The following is a 15,754-nucleotide window of genomic DNA, read 5'->3' on the forward strand; positions in this document are numbered from 1 at the left end:
AAATTTATGTAATCACTTAATCACAATAAAAATTGCTATGCAAAAGGAGTAAGTTACTTCCTAAAAGACTATTATCCCAATAAAATGGTTCTAGATTGATATTTTCACACCTTGAAAAATATGCCTTCTTGTGAACTTTTGGAGAAACATATACAGGCTCTTTGAACACATGCAGACTATTGGAGTACATTATCCTATTTGTGTCTAATAAATAGAATAAGAATATATACCATAAACTAAGGTTTTTAAAACATTGCCCCCCAAATAAAATTCCACTCTCAACTTCCAAGTTACTCAGTATCAATGGCTAACTGAAATAAGGCAGAAAAAAAATCAGAAACACAACTTGAAAAGTATTTATCTGAATGGACCTCAAATATATATCATTCTAAATTTTTAGTAGAAAAAAACTTCAATGGGATATCTAAATATGTGCTAGACATCACCTCTTAAGAATTTAGTTGTTGTTGTTTTTTGGGGGGGAGTGCTGGGAAGGTGCTTATGGTAGAGTGCTTGCCTTGCATGCATAAGGCCCTGGGTTTGATTCCTCAGAACCACATACATAGAAAATAGCCAAGGGCTAGAGCACTAGTCTTGAGCTGAAGATCAGATGGCCAGCACCCAGTTTTGATTATGCAAACACATATTAAATATTTGATTTTATCAATATGCATAATGCAAAGAAGACATTCATCGCTTGTAAGTAAAGGTTTATATTTTTGTCAACTTAAAGATTTTCCTAATACATTTATTTTACATTAAGGTTAGTCAGTAGTCTTATGTCAATGTATTATTTGATAGTGTTGTTTTAATTGACCTATCTTTAAAAATTGTTTCTGTGTATTTAATTTTTTGCATTTGCTATTTTTTCTTTTATTGGTAAATGGAACTTAGGGTTGATCTATTCTTATGTACCACCAAGCATTGGTTTTACTTTTAGGCAAGTGTTCATGTTTTATATTACAGTTCTCACTACCAAAATGTTTTAAGATATAAAAATATAAATATATATGTTTTGATATATATGTATATATACATATATGCACACTATAGGGCACATATGTATGTAACTACTTATACACTCTCTAGGATGTGTTAATATAGTCATATGCATATAAATGTGCATACACATATATATCCATATGCAGACACACACACACACACACACACACACACACACACACACATATATATATATACCCACAATCTGAAGTTTTTAGAAATGCTATCAATAATTCTGGTTTGAAAAAAATGCACAGCCCAAAAAGAAAACCCAGAGTGGAAATTTTCTGAAGTGAGTCATGGAAAAGACGGAATGATAGTCAAAGGTAAATTTCTATAGCAATCCAGTAATAAAGGGAGAATAAGTCATTAATTTTATGGCATTTTTTCTTCTACCTGTTTTTTCATAACTTGGACTTCCTTCCAGGCTAATTAACCACTAAACATTTTACAAGCAATCCAAGTGGGGAAGCAGTAAAAGATGAATTGCACTTATGAAGTAATTGACATCAGGGATATGGGGCATTTTAAGTGATGAGGGCATTCATCGCATCCTCATACCGGAAGCAAAGTTTATGTTCTACCATTTGACAGGACATTAGTCCATCTCAGAACTCAGCATCTGATCATAGAGAACCAAGGCTAAAATGAACTTACACACACTGAAGTGGGAGTCACCTAGTGCAAAGAGCTTCTGAGAAAGCACTTAGTGTTCTTGTCTTGCCATTATCAAAATACCTCTAGCGTTATCTACGATGAGTTCCCGTGTTATTTTCTCTTCTTTTGACAGTAAAGTCAGAGCTGACAAGCCAAAACAGTTCTTCAAGAAATTCAATTACTGAAATGTCTGACAGTTTGCTTTGGTTTTCCTTACTAAAGTTCCCAAAGTTGCTCACCGTATACATATTGTTGTTTTAACCATTATGCACTGTGTTCAATAAATACATAAAATAATGCTATGAGTGGACATATGAAATTTAGTTAATGAGAAGACGAAGATACAGAATACATCACTATTAATTTCTTAAATTGAGAGCCTATTGGCTTCTATTGGTTTTCTCGGGCATCAGGTAAGGTAATCTTAAATTACCAATATGCTTCAGAAGATTAGAATCTATCAAACATTTACTGCTCTGAAGCTGAAGTCACAGATGTCCTTTGAGTAAAAATGACATATGCCTAAATGTGAAATAACCTTCTCTAAATGAACATCCTGTGTGCTGAATAAACACTTTGACTGTTGGTGAATAACTTCACAAATTACCATGGTGCTAGTTCTGAGTGCATCTGATCCACATAACTGTTTTCCCCTACACTGAATATAAAATAAATGAGAAAAGCACACAATATCCATGTATGTACTGTAATATAATATATCATGCTATATTTCTTGTATGTATGATATAATGTGTTTATATATTTGTTTCATTATTAATATGTTATTATGTGATATGGATTATATAATGTTTCATTATTAATATCTGATTACATAAAGAAGACAGACATAGACTATTGTATATGTTATAAATGAGAAAAATTAAAATGAGCTTATGAACAAGACCCAAGAAATATAGTTTTCTTAATGACTACTATTTAAGTTAACTTAAATTTAAATGTTTATTTAATAACAAAGAATATACTACTAAGAAATATTTGAGAAAACGTCAAAATATTCCATTCCCAAGCTGCTAGAGCTAATCAATCTCTTTGGAAAAGTAGCATACTTTAGTAGCCATATTAAACTTTCATGTCATCTGAAACTTGATGTGTGTGCTACCTCATGATCATTTGATTCCATCCTCTTTGTTGGAGAATGAGGAATTCAAAGTTAAATAAATTTCTAAAGCTGTCCATTGGTTTTATTGTAGTATAATGGTAAAAAATAGCATCATATCATTACAAATCTGGGGTGATATGTAATCTTTTTCTATTAATTAATATGCTCATCAATTAAACATTTTTCCTTGAACAAAATTGAAAATAGTATTGGTATGTTTCTTGTATTTTTTTATTTGATGTGTATTGTCTATAGAACATGTCATGCATCCTACTTTCAATTATATTTCATAATGAAAATCATCTATCTTTGTATTAAAACATGAAAATGTAATAATTTATCAATGTGTAGTACTTGGCTCCAAGCAATATTACGAGCATAGTTTTTTTTTTAATGTTGCAAAGTCTCTTTGACAAACTGAATAATAAACCAATGGACACAGTATGGATTATAGCTTCCCCTAGTCCATCAACTCCAGGATTTTTCTTCCCCCCTCTCTGCTCGCTCTGTAATACCCACCTGTATTTAAAATCCAGTTTTGTTACTGAGCTTTGGAGAGAAAATCTACTTATCTAACTATTCTTCTTCCTTCCATACAGGCAAAAAAGAGCAGCGCAAGAGAATTGTATAGTAATACAAATTATTAGATAAATTTCTTCCTCCACATCAGAATTTTTATTTTATCCTCTTTTCTTTCAGGAGCACTCATGTCCAATCACCATGGTCTCTGACCTGGAGGACTGAACACTGGGCTGTAGAGGTTTGAGCCAGTACTTAACCTTCTGTGAGTCTGTTTTATCTTCTGAATTATGACGCTAAAGTGTTCTTGCATTTTTCTAGCAATATATCTATAAACCTTGGTATTTCTATCAGCAAATGGCGGTATTAGAAAAGCTTATCATGCTGAATGGAGCTGCCCAACAATACCTCTCAGATACTATCTCCCTCACTTTCCCCTTCCTGCATTGTCCTTTGTCATTTGAATATATTGAACACCATGGCTGTGAAATACTTAACTCTTTACTACAGTAGGTATTATAATTTCCTTCTTTATTTCATTCAGTATTGGCTTCTATTTTTATATTCCCCACATTCACAGTGTTATTTCCTAGTACTGTGCCTTAACACTCTCTCTCTCTCTCTCTCTCTCTCTCTCTCTCTCTCTCTTTCTCTCTCTCTGTCTCTCTGTCTCTCTGTCTCTCTGTCTCTCTGTCTCTCTGTCTCTCATTATCTTCTGGTTTGCTTATTAGGTTATCAATGTCACTTTCCAATTAGAAATCAATACCACTAGAGGAAAGATTTTGCAGTTTGGATACTGTATTGTATTCACAACCAAATAACACATTTGCCATTTTGGATACTTCATTAATATGTGGTGAATAATTAATGGACCTCAGCCTTTCTCATTTGTAGACCCAGCTGTCTAAATTTTAAAAGATAAATAAAAGTCAACATATCTCTTTAGATTTTTAATCTGCTCTTCCAGCTCAGGAGATAGAGCACGTTCTTCACCACATACTGCCACTTTCTTTCCACAAGAAAAAAAATCTAGACAGTTGGGTATAAAATGTAAAGAAACATAATCATTATCACAGTGAGACAGGTCAATAATAATGTAAGTACACAGATTCAACTACAGTAACACTCACAGTTTTAACCTTTCTCCAAACAAAATAAAAGAGTGAAAGTAAATACAAAGTGAAAGATCTTATCTGGATATTTACAAAAATAAATAAAAGAAAGAATCACACACTTTATAGGTCTATAATTTGAAAATTGAACCATAAATTAGTAAAGGGACATTGGGAATACTTCCTCATACAGAAATCTTACTTCTGACAGGTAGTCATTCGATAGCTGTTAGAAATATTTTAGTAATAGAGAAATCACTATATCAAAGATGAAACAAATTCCATTACAAAATTACAATTACGAGACTTCTTTTTACCCTTTCATCAAACTGAAAGTTTACTACAGCAAACTTTCCAAGAGGAAAAAAAGAGATTTTATATATGAATATATTTAAAATTATATTTTCTGTTGATTTTGGGGACTGAACTCTAGGCCTGGGTGCTGTCTCTCAGTTCTTCAACTTAAGAGTAGTGCTCTACTACTTGAGCCACAGTGCCACTTCCAGCTTTTTCTGCTTATGTGGTGCTGAGGAATCAAACCCAGGACCTCATGTATGAGGGGCAAGCACTCTACCACTGAACCACCTCCCCAGCCCTTATGACCAGATAAGATGAAGTGAAATGAACCCCAAGATAGGGACACAAGTGTTTTTTTTTTTTCTTTTTTTCTGTCTTGCTATTGTTTCTAACATATTTATAAGGTATCATGTGGTTATATTTGTTGCTTTGTATGTTCCTCCCTCACGGTATAACCCCTATTTTCACTGTATTTGATGTTGGTATAATTTGGGGTTGGGAAGGGAAAAAAACAAAATGTTTAAATAGAGATTCAGGTTGACCCATTGTAACAATGAAATGTACAATACACTACATTGAAAAACGACCTTTACAATTTAGGCGAGGGGGGTTTGGGGGGGGTGCAGGTACCGGGGACTGTAGTTGAGGAGGAGGTGGGAAGAAATGGATGGTAGGAGAAAAACAAAGGAGGAGGCAACAATGCTTGATAAGAAATGCACTCATTACCTTGTTCATGTAACTGTAAACTCTGTACAGTATTTTCACAATAAAAAACTTATTTAAAAACCTATACTTTCAACTTTTTAAAACAACTAAATTTCTACCCTAATTTTCCACACTTTTTGCAGACTTTTAAAACTGCTACTTTCTTTTGAGTTTTCTGGAATCTTTGACCATATGTCTGCTATTAGGATTCACAGAATCCATAGCAATATAGTATGAAAATAAGCAAGCACCTAAATATCCGAATCCAAATTGCAATTAAACTGTCACAAAACTTTCAAAATACCAAACTGTGTACCAGTGACAAAAATTAAAGCCACACATCAGTTATCTTTTGGAAGCTTCAATGGATTTCGTGTGGATTTACAACAGGTGAAATTGGATAAAAAGAGCTTCCCTCTCTGACTTGGAAATTGTTCTTGCTGAAAAGACTGCACAATGTCAAGGAGACAACAGCTGCCAGAACTGCGACACTCTGAGATAAAATGAAAGATGTAGAAAGGTTACAGAGCTCAGCTTTCCCAACTGTGGATGCTGATGCCAGTAAATACTATTTGAGTAGATACTGTAAGACCTCCCATACATAAGCTTAGCAGACACAAAAGCCATGTAGGACAGAGCTTTTTTTAAAAAATCAGCTCTGGTTTTGAGATGTAATTTGAACTCACTATTTTATATTCTTCTCTTTATATATACAGAAGAAATCATATTGAGAAAATATCTTCATTCATCATCCATTGGTTTCTTTTGCTATGCATTAAACTAGTGGTTGATGGAACTCATGCCATAAATTAATACCAGCTATGATTCTGAGTTAAGGTTGTAACTTTTAAAGAGAGATAAGCAAATGGAAAGTAAAAAAAAAATCACAGGAAAATTCATTGTAATTGGTGGGAGGATTGTTGAATACTAAAGATAAAACAAAAAAAATTTAAAGATTTGAAATATTTGGTAGAAAATCAGTCTACATCCATCTATAATAACTACCTTTTACTTAGAGTGCTTTATAAATAAGAGGGATCAAAAAATAGGAAGACCCATAATCTCTAGCCATTACAGTAATTCCATTAGAATTAATTAAGGATAAAATATTATACATAATTTGCTCCTTAAGAATAATCCTCGACAATAGCTTTGTAAAAGCAAAACAAAAACTAATCCTATTTGTGCATATATGTGTGTGAGTATTGAAATGACTATTTAAAAATAAAATTACAATATTGACAATAATTAACTGTAAATTAACATTCTAGTAATATAGGAATGACTTGACATCAAGTAGTAAATAAAATAACTTAATTAATTACATTAAAGCAAAAGAAGAGCTTATTCTCATTTTCCTAAATGCCAAAGGCATTAAAAGGATTAGTATCTATCAGTGTTTTGAAAAATATTTTTAAAAATAGTAAGAAATGCACAATTTTAATTTTATAAGAATATTTATAAAAAGCAGAGAAATTGCTAAAGAATTTAACACCAACTGTATTATTTTAAATTCAAGGATAAGCATATGGTCCCAACTCATTGTTTCAGTGTGCAGTGTTTTACATGGTCTTTGCCAAGTGAGAAAATGACATAATCAATAAATGAAAGGTGGACATGATGTTCATTATATTTGGATAACATTATTCACCTGAAAAACAAAAATAAATCATCTACTAATCTATTAAAATTATGAAAACCACTTGATAAGATTTCTAGATACAAATTAATAGGCAGAAATCAATAACTTACCACTAGAAAGCATATGTATATTATTTTTTATTTATTTTATTTTTGTTGGTTGTGGGGCCTGAACTCTGGGCCTGGGCACTATCCCCCAGCAGGTCAGCTCAAGACTAGCGCTCTACCACTTGAGCCACTGTATCACTTCCAGGTTTTTCTTCTTATGTGGTGCTGAGAAATCGAATCCAGGGCCTCATGCATGCAAGGCAAGCGCTCTACCACTGAGCCACCTTCCCAGCCCTAGCAAGCATATTTTTAAAAATCAAATCCTTAAACATTAGAAAAGGTCAATATAGTTTGAAAATATTTAAAAATATACAAAAATGTACTTTCCACAAAACACTATGATGTCTAAATAGTGCATACATAATTTTAGAAAAATTTAGAAACTATTAGAAAAACAAATTTATTTTAAAAGTGCACTTATTTTAAATGAATACCAATTAAACAATCATGTGCATATATTCTTGATTAAAACAAGATTGGGTTGGAATTTTGTAAGTATTATAGACATGAAGACAATACAGTTTTGAAAGATCAACTGAAATCGAATTGATTTATGGGAGCAATTTAGAAAATTTTGGAGAAAGTAGCTTAAAAAAGTCCTAGAATGCTGCAGTGATAGACATAACATGAAGTAGACTCAGTGGGTCTGGATGATAGGCCAGAGACATTTCCTGTTCATCTCAACTTTGGAGTGAATGACTATGTCTCTATTAATTGTACAGCAGAGCCTTGGTCTTCTCAAGAGAAACATTAAAAACTGAAGGAGTATTTTCAAAGTGTATGATACCCTGCAAAAAGAAATGAATCCAGAAATTATTATACTCAGCCAGTGATCAATATAGAGAAAACAAGCAGACAAATTTGAATGTGTTAATTCAAGGAACAAAATAAAATTAGCTTAGAAAGATTCAGCCCAAAATAAACCAGAAAGGAATGAAAACATTGTTACAGATGTGTGGAATAAACACGGAATGCATTTAAGTAAAGTATGCAAGCTAATATTTGTGAGACTTACGGATTAATGCAAGAAATAGACTTAAGACTATTGATGATTATTTGAGATTTGTGTGCTATTTTCCTTTCTTATCAGTGATATTTGATTATGGAAGGTAATATTTCTTTTCCATAAATACAGTGAACTCGTGAGATGAAAGGAATAGTGATTTCATAAAAACTGACAGCAAAATCAATCCATATTGAAAAATCAAAAGTCATGGACATACCTATCAAAATATCAATTTTTTCTTACAATAGACTACCCTATCCACGTGAGATATACTTTAAGACCCTTTGAGTATGTCAGAAATCATGAATAATACTGAATTCTGTATATAACATATCACAGTACAAGTACTGCTATAGCACAAATCAGTATTTTGATGAAGAGAACCTGATAATGGATGAGGATCATTTGCAGTCTAAGTGCACTGGTTATCCTGCCCATGTAATTGTAACCCCTCTGTACAATATGTTCACAAAAAAATTAAATTAAATTAAAAAAATAGCACAAAGTGGCACAAAGTAGGTCATGTCAAGATTTCATGATGGCATGTAGAGAGCAACCTAGTCTATGAATCATTTATTTCTGAAATGTTCTACGCTATATTTTCAGACCAGTGTTAATGACAAATAGCCACATTCAGGGAAAGGGAAACTGCAGTATTTGGAGAACTTACGTACATAAGTCAGATATTGTCCACTAGAATTTTTATTTTATAATCAGCATCTGTGGCTGTATCTACTCGATAAATAAGCATTATCCAACTTCATCCTAGATATATTGTAAAACCTTCCAGAGGGCATGCTCTGTTCTATTGATTCACAAATAGAATTTGATGCTGATTACTTAAAATCCTTTCTCTCACCCCAGCATTTCAGCTCATTCATAGAACCTGAGACATATTTAAGTACTCAAAATGAGAAAACATCAGTACTACTCAGTACTGAGTGACAAATAGTATATGTTACAATCATACAATTGCAATCATTCAATTCAAAAATTTTAACCAGACCACGGGTGACAGTTTTGCCCACATTCTCTGAGGCCTAAAAATGAATAACAAACAACAGCTCCATCACACAAATTTAAGATACTAGTATGTCTTTAGAAAAAAAGGTTTTCTCACATGTACATGATGAGTCATGCTGTGATGGTGGTAAAACATACCAGAAATTGCCAATATGTGTTCAGAGGATCACTGTCAATTTAACTCCATGAAATACTATCATAAGCCACATGAGCATCATACCATTTCTCAGAAAGTAAAGGATTAGGTGCAGCCTTACTGCATAAACACGCCTCTGCTTGCCAGGCAAACATCTTGACTGAAGAGCCAAAAATTCCACAAACCATCTCAATACCCTTTCCCCACAAATCTGTCAATGAAGAGACCTATCTCCGTAAGTTTAAAAACTGCTTTTTATGACTGCCAGACAGCTCTATTCAGAAAAAAAAAATGAGTGTAACTTTAAGGAGATATAAATTAAGAGTAGTCTTTTTGTTCTGTTTTTTTTTTTTTTGTTTTAGGCATTGGTAATCTCTGGCACACTTCATAGACTTCAGGCAGGTTTGTTTGAAGATGCTCCATTGGCAGAATATCAGGAGGTTCTCACACCAACAACAGACACTCACTGGGTGACTTACACCACACAAACTTCCTCTAAGGTCTATTGTCCAGTGAGACAGTGTCAATAGAGTTCCATCTTCTAAATATTCCTACTGATCTGTGGTGGAGAAATTTCTTTTTCTATCATGTCAGTTGTAACCAGCTAGGTTTTTGTGGAAGATTTTCAATTTAGATTTAGTTTATCTGTCAAGCCTGAATCTGTGTAGACCGTAAATTTTATTTGATGTATCACTGGGTAAACTCAACCTATAATTGCATATGAGTTCACTAGACATTTAGTTTAGTATTGGAAGATGATCCATTTTTGATATTAAGATAATAATGTTATTAATCCTTGATGTGTTCTCATTTAAATTTCCCTATGTACTCTATTTGATGAATAAAGGGCTGTTGTCTTATCCTTGATTTTCTTGGTTTTGTTGAAGTTAAGAAAGGAGTAATGAAAGTGTACAAACAATATCTCAATGTATCTCCAATCCAAGTCAAATTCTGTTTGGGTACTAAGAGCTGAAAATCTTTGAGCTCAACTATCCATGAGTAAGCATTATGCAACATTAGCCTAGATATATTCTAAAAGCCTTCCACAGGACATATTCTGCTTCTATTGATATGAAAAGGAATTGGTTATTGATCCTGAGTTCTCCTCCCACTTTCCAACATCTCTGTATGTTCATAGAATCCAAGATATATTTAAGCACACAGAATGAAAAAAAGCATTAGTATCTCTGGCTTCAAAGTTTTCATGGTTTTGGTTTTGTTAAAATCTGAAACTCCTTTTAAGAAAAATCTGATTTCTATGTAATGTCTCATTACAAACCTAACCTTTATTATTATCCTTGATTCATAGCCAAAACTATGATCTTCCCATCTCATAAAAAAGGAGTAAAATCAAGCAATTAGAATTTACATCAAGTTTTCTTTTATAGACAAGAAATTCAACATGAGGAAAATGTATAAAAAGTAAAATCATTTTCTTTAATTGATGTTCTTCTTGCTTGACTCTTGGGCATAGAACATAAAAACATTGCAGTTGTAAAAATTAACAAGAGATTTAGGTTGAATCATAAAGAGGAAATGTAACAGAGATGCATGAATAATAATGCATCGATTTACTTAAGATAAAGTGTACATGACAGAACACCATGGCATATAAATTTCCAAAGCACTTAGCATTCTTGAGTATATATATATATATATATATATGTTATTTATTGAATTATACTCATGTACACTATCAGAAAACAAGAAAAATATAGCAAAAATAATATGCCAAGATCTATGATGTTTCATGCTGTAGAAAAAACTCATTATTAAGCTAAATATTAATATTCATTAGTTTAATAGTGATTGTACTAATATATGGGTAAAATATAAAAAATAAAATTTTGTTCTTTTCTGTAGTTTCTAAGACCTGTTTGGACAAAAGGCCTATATCATAGTGTTACCTTTCCCTTTGACTCATTTCTTGTATAGAATAATCTCACTGAGAAGTCCTCTTCATCTTTGTCATTTGAGAGTACACTCTTCTTCATTACTTTCAATTTCATGATCAGAAATGTATTAAAGCCACCTGAGCCTGTGCTTTTGACGGATAGTTCTTCGCTGAATCTTAGAATTTGTTGATTTAAAGTGATATTTATCAGGTCACCTCATTTAGCCAGTTTCCCACAGGAATTTATATCTTTATGGCATTATCTCTTTATCATTCATACAATAAAAATAAATTTAATTCTCCAACTTTTTATTAGTATGTATTAACTGTACAATCAGTTTCACTGTGATATGTCCATTGGTCACAACCACAACCTCTCTATCATGCAATCTCCCCAATACCTACCTAGAGTTTTATAATTTTGAAAGATTTCATCAATTCATTTTATATATACATATAAATTACATCATACAAATTCATGGCACATATTCCTCTGCTTTCAATCACCTCATGGTTGTCCTTGAAAAGTTCTTTTATAGTTTTCACAATGAAGAGAAAACCATGTAAATAGTCAAATAAAAATGTACTTAAGCAAAGTAATTCATATATTAGAGTTTCAAAGAAACAGACAGGACAGCAGGTCTCAAGGTAGAGCAAACATTTGCAAAGAATGAAGGATCAAATATTTTGATAAGGGTGGAAGATAATTTGAAACTGTTAAACTTTATTTCTTCTTCATGGATAAGACTACTTGGAGAAGTTTGCTTTCCTTATAAGCATACTCAAATGAACAAAATGCAAGGAAAAATATTTATACTCTTCAGGATGCTGAAACTGGTGAGAGGGGAGAGGACAAATGGAGAGATAGGAGGTTGAATATTGTCAAAATAATCTGTGTAAGAATAAAACTGGAGCAATGCAGCTTCTCGATATGATTTGCAAAGGGAAAAGTGAAAGGTAGAGTGACTGACATGAAAATGCCAGTTTCTCGGGGGCTGGGAAGGTGGCTCAGTGGTAGAGCGCATGCCTTGCATGCCAGAGGCCCTGGGTTCAATTCCTCAGCACCACATAAGCAAAAAGAAAAAAGCCAGAAGTGGCGCTGTGGCTCAAGTGGTAGAGCGCTAGCCTTGAGCTGAAGAGCTGAGGGACAGTGCCCAGGCCCAGAGTTCAGGCCCCATGACCAGACCAAAAAAAAAAAAAAAGAAAATACCAGTTTCTTGCATAAAAATGTGAGAAATACCAAGGAGATTAAAGAAGTTAAAATGGCTTTGTTAATAAAATGGGGCCATACTAACAGCATATAACTTTATAGGAATACGTTCATACATACTTATATATAAGTGATATGTCCATCTATGTTATGCATCGTACAACTGTTTCACATTTATGTAATATCATTTGGGGCGCTATAAAATGAATATTTAAAACATACAACACATTAACATAATAGAGTAACTAACTAGAAATGCTTCTATGTAATGCAGGTGAAGTATAAATAGAGAAGTTTAAGATTTATATGAGGTACAGTATGTATAAATGTTAAAGAAAAAATATGAAGTCATATAAAAAAATCTATTGCTTTTAAGCAATTGAAACAATTGCACATGACTTCTGTTTAGATAAAATGGAGACCAGAAATTGAAAATGTGTTTCAAGAGTATTCCTAAATTAAAAATCCAAAATGTGCAACATTTTGAACATCATCAACACTATAACCCTTCCTTCATGTATAACCTTATTTAAAATTATGTAGAAATTACAATCAGATTATCTGTATAGGGTATAAGTGAAACAAACTTCATCTTTGCCCTTAAACCCTAGCCCCAAGATATTTCATTATATATCAATTAAAAAATCCATTTATATTCTAAAACAATTTTCATCACAAGCATTTCAGATAAGGTATCTGCAAACATTATTCACCAAAGAAAATAGTTGCAAAGGAGTTACTCAAGGAGGCTAGGTTATTTCATGTGTTCTTTCTGCCTTAAACATTCCCCTGTTGGTATGGTACAGTCTTAGCATATTTAAGGATCCAAAGTCCTTCTGCCTGAGAACTAGGAACATGATGCTTTTAAGATCTCCTCCTTTGGTGACCTTTCATCCGCCTTTAATTTCAATCTCATTCAATCATTAAACTGAGCTGATGTAAAGAAAAGATTTCACAGCAAGGGGTTCTGAGTTAATGTGTCACTGCATAGTTGAACATTTCAAATTTTAACTCTGACAGTAATTATGACAGGCTTGGGAGTTATTAAAATAAATAAGTCATGTCCCCTATCCTTGAAAGCTTATGACCTGCTGAAGGTAGCTTTTAAGACTATTTCAAAACTAACTACAAGCCTTCTATGTAGCGCCTTTTCAGTCAGTCCATAGTTGCTGAAAATGTACCCACATAGGTTCTGAAATACTTCAAGGATAAGTCAGATGCTTTTAAGAATTTTTTGGTTTACTTTCTTTCTCTTCAATATCAACGATGTAACCTCTAAGCTACCTGATTTTCTGCTCTCTAAAACTCTCTAAACATCAATTGTTTTAAAAACACCGTTTGAAAAAAATAAAATAACTATATCAAAGGAATTCTATAAAGGATCAGATTTACAAAAATATCATTTGTTAATTCACACCAGAGCATCTTAATTTGTACATTGTTTCCCAATTTTAGCTATTACAAGTAAAATTATTACAAACATGCTTGTTCATACTTTTGCTAGTTTATGTTAGGTCAACTTGTAATTAACAACATCCTTGAATTCCTTTTTTACCAAAAAAAAGGAGAACAAATTATGAAACTAATCACACTTGGAAGAATCTCAAATTATTAAAAAGGAAGAGATTGAATTGACTTTCAGCCATCTCTTAAAATTAGGTCACAAATATATTTTAGCTGTACATGTTCTTTATACAAACTATGAATTTCTTCTCTTCTTAAATAGTAGTTACCCATGCCATTCTCTTATCCACATACCACAGAATCCTCAATCTTAGGAACTACTGCAAACATTTGTTTTTATCAACTCTGGATGTCTTTGATATATACTTATGCTTGCAGGAGAAACACTAATCAAATTAAGTCCAGGAAAGTCATCTTACCATTAGGCAACAAGCAATTTTGAAAATGGAAAAATAATACATTATTTGCTATACCCAGTGAGTATCTAATTACAGTGGTCTATATTCATCATTTACACACATTTGTCATTTTAATTAATTGCTCAGGGCTCAATTCTATCCCTTTCCTACATTATAAAATTCCCTTTGATTTAAAAAAGTATAATTATTGGTATAAAGTAGCAGTCATATTTGGAATCAGTGGTCTTTAGCCAAGGAAGGACTATTCTATGAAATTCATCCTGTACATATGGCAGAGTCATTTACAATTTACAATCATTTACAATGTTTGCCTTTTATTTTTCTCTGTATATAAATATAGGAATCTATTCTCAGTATTTTATATATTTAATTTTTAAGTATTTTAAAAAGAAAATTTTAGATCAGATTTTGGATTCTGAGTCCATATTTAATATCACCAGTATTCAGAAGGGATTATCATTGTGATATTTACTAATTATTTATATTTTGCTAAAGACATGTGGGCAATGGACAATTTACTTGCCTTTGGGAAAGCTCGTTGATAGAAAAATCAGGCATAATCCAAACATTTTCAATTATTTATATAATTCATCATTCTATAATATGCTTTAAAAATTATTGTCAAGGTGATATACAGAGGGTTTACAGTTACATGAGTAAGATACTGAGTACATTTCTCTTTCTCTTCTTTTTGTTGGTCATGTGTCTTGAACTCTAGGCTTGGGCACTCTCCCTGTGCACTTTAGCTCAAGGGGAGTGTTCTACGCTTTGAGCCACAGTGCTACTTCTGGTCTAGTGGTTTATTGGAGATAAGAGTCTCAAGGACTTTCCTGCTCTGGCTGACTTTGGACCATGATCCTCAGATCTCAGCCTACTGAGTAGCTAGGGCTACAGATGTGAGCCACCTTTTTTGAACATTTCCTCCCACTTCTCTCCCAATTGTCTTCCCCCCCAAGATTTAAAATTCATTTCCAAAATAATGTCTAGTTAGTATCACTTTGCATTTGTTCAGCCTTTGCTCCCCTGTTTCAGTGATTCCCCTCTAGTCTCCTAATCAGATAAACTTATATACAAGAGAAAAGGTACAAAAAATAACTATCAACAGAAAACAAACCGAAGGAAAAAAGAAAGAAAGACCAAAAGAAATAATTGCAAACAGTACACTAAATCAACTCATTTCCATTTCTTAGAGTTCATTTCAATAAGCATCATTTTATGCAGTCATATACACATAGCTATTGAGCTATTGTGATCCTCTGCTAAGACTATCCTAGACATATTCTAGTTATTACAAATGAGGAAAACCAGGAAGCCTGTGTTTCTTTGGGTTTGACTTACTTCCACTGAATATATATGTATTTATTTATTTATATAATATACACACACACCCACACACACACACACATATATATATATATATATATATATAATATATATTTCT

Source organism: Dipodomys spectabilis, unplaced genomic scaffold, assembly GCF_019054845.1.
Source record: "Dipodomys spectabilis isolate Male_0828 unplaced genomic scaffold, ASM1905484v1 ptg000009l, whole genome shotgun sequence".
Taxonomy (NCBI): Eukaryota; Metazoa; Chordata; class Mammalia; order Rodentia; family Heteromyidae; genus Dipodomys; species Dipodomys spectabilis.